Source organism: Zeugodacus cucurbitae, unplaced genomic scaffold (assembly GCF_028554725.1).
Source record: "Zeugodacus cucurbitae isolate PBARC_wt_2022May unplaced genomic scaffold, idZeuCucr1.2 ctg00000026.1, whole genome shotgun sequence".
NCBI lineage: Eukaryota > Metazoa > Arthropoda > Insecta > Diptera > Tephritidae > Zeugodacus > Zeugodacus cucurbitae.
This window is the reverse complement of record NW_026530837.1, coordinates 150,001-152,500: the sequence shown is the minus strand read 5'-3', so window position 1 is coordinate 152,500 and position 2,500 is coordinate 150,001. Positions and strand designations below refer to the sequence as shown.

The window sequence follows — 2,500 nt, the reverse complement described above, 5'->3', positions numbered from 1 at the left end:
TAATCCAACCGAAATTGTATTATAAATCATGTACTTTAGCGGTAATGTATAGGTATACAACTTAAGCGCCATCCATTTTAAGGGCTAGTTGCTTCGGCAGGTGAGTTGTTACACACTCCTTAGCGGATTACGACTTCCATGTCCACCGTCCTGCTGTTTTAAGCAACCAACGCCTTTCATGGTATCTGCATGAGTTGTTAATTTGGGCACCGTAACATTACGTTTGGTTCATCCCACAGCGCCAGTTCTGCTTACCAAAAGTGGCCCACTGGGCACATTATATCATAACCTCAACCTTCATATCAAGAAAGGTGAGGTTCTTACCCATTTAAAGTTTGAGAATAGGTTAAGGTCGTTTCGACCCTAAGGCCTCTAATCATTCGCTTTACCAGATAAGATTATTTTACATAATATTTAAATGCACCAGCTATCCTGAGGGAAACTTCGGAGGGAACCAGCTACTAGATGGTTCGATTGGTCTTTCGCCCCTATACTCAATTCTGACAATCGATTTGCACGTCAGAACTGTTTCGGTCTTCCATCAGGGTTTCCCCTGACTTCAACCTGATCAAGTATAGTTCACCATCTTTCGGGTCACAGCATATATGCTCAAGGTACGCTCCAGTTAGAGGTATAAATAATAATAAATTATCATTATACATAACTATATGGAACGCCCCGGGATTGAATTAATAGTAAAATATTTCACTAAAAATTAATCCCATTATATAAAAGTTAAGTTAATTTCGCCATTAGGTTTAATATAACCCAATGACTTGCACATATGTTAGACTCCTTGGTCCGTGTTTCAAGACGGGTCCCGAAGGTATCCTGAATCTTTCGCATTGTTAATCATATAAATGCATACAATTAATATTAAAATCAATGATAATAATATTATTGTAAAATTCAAAAGAATTTAAGCATTATATATGTAAAATCTATCAACACTTTATCAAATCATCAGTATTTATTCTATGTTAATAAGCTAAAAGCAAATTAATTTGAATAAACTTAACACCAATGATCTTTTGATAAATATTTTATTATGTTAATAGATTACAATGTCCTTATATGAAAAAAATGCACACTATTACTATAATATTATAAATATCACAGTTATAATGATGAATTTTTCATAATGGATATTCAGGTTCATCGGGCTTAACCTCTAAGCAGTTTCACGTACTATTTAACTCTCTATTCAGAGTTCTTTTCAACTTTCCCTCACGGTACTTGTTTACTATCGGTCTCATGGTTATATTTAGTTTTAGATGGAGTTTACCACCCACTTAGTGCTGCACTATCAAGCAACACGACTCTTTGGAAATATCTTTCTAGTAATCATTAACGTTATACGGGCCTGGCACCCTCTATGGGTAAATGGCCTCATTTAAGAAGGACTTAAATCGTTAATTTCTCATACTAGATATTAAGATATTCCATACACTGCATCTCACATTTGCCATATAGACAAAGTGACTTAGTGCTGAACTATTTTCTTTTCGCTCGCCGCTACTAAGAAAATCCTTGTTAGTTTCTTTTCCTCCCCTCATTAATATGCTTAAATTCAGGGGGTAGTCCCATATGAGTTGAGGTTGTATAAAAATATTTATATTTATTTTATATTTTAGCTTTTTGCTATTTTAAAGAAACATACATAATTATTTCTTAACACCAATATAATTTTCTTAATAATAAATATTCAATCTTTTCATCCCGTACTACTTACTTCATTATAACAACAATATTATTTTCTTGGTTTTTTACATTTAAGGCAATCCTAGAATAAAATAATATTTTATGCTAGACGTTCCTCTAAATGTATATATTATTTGAAATAATAATATTGAAATTTTATTGTTTTTGGGAATACTAAGATTCTTATTTATTATAAAATTTCGTTCAAATATGAGGTGTTCAAGAATATATTTTCTATATTTCTTTTTATGCTATTAATATTATGGATTGAAAAATACAATCCAGTAATATACCATGTGCTTAAATTCTTTTAATTGACTAAAAGAATAAGCAACTAATTTAGCATAGTCTTACAACCCTCAACCATATGTAGTCCAAGCAGCACTTTAAAATTAATTAAAGTACATAACAGCATGGACTGCAATATGCGTTCAAAATGTCGATGTTCATGTGTCCTGCAGTTCACACGATGACGCACAGTTAGCTGCGTTCTTCATCGACCCATGAGCCGAGTGATCCACCGCTTAGAGTGATAATTTTTTGTTTATTTTAATTTAACGTCAAGAGTTTTTAATTTATTGAAAGAATAACATTTCGTTTTCGTATATAATATATAAATTATTTTAAAACATCTTTCAATAAATTGTAATTTTCAACCCAAACATTTACAAGTTGCGCATGTCTTAGTCCAACAAAAACAGTAATTCCTTTTTTATTACATTTTATTTAATTTCTATATATTTTTAAGGAATTACACGTTAATGAGAACAAATTAACTTATCATTTATATTATTTTTAT

At 31.4% G+C, this 2,500-nt stretch overlaps 2 non-coding genes across 2 annotated transcripts in view; both read right to left on the bottom strand.

Annotated features, from left to right (window-relative positions):
• The window catches only part of LOC128923704 (large subunit ribosomal RNA), a 3,984-nt gene extending 2,383 nt beyond the window's left edge, over nt 1–1,601 (bottom strand). Inside the window, exon 1 of the ribosomal RNA XR_008472442.1 lies at nt 1–1,601. This exon is cut by the window's left edge and continues 2,383 nt beyond it. This is a non-coding gene — a ribosomal RNA (large subunit ribosomal RNA).
• Nucleotides 1,602–2,054: 453 nt separating this feature from the next.
• Nucleotides 2,055–2,233, bottom strand: LOC128923720 (5.8S ribosomal RNA). Its single transcript, XR_008472451.1, has one exon. It is a non-coding gene; the product is annotated as a 5.8S ribosomal RNA (ribosomal RNA).
• Nucleotides 2,234–2,500: the final 267 nt, after the last annotated feature.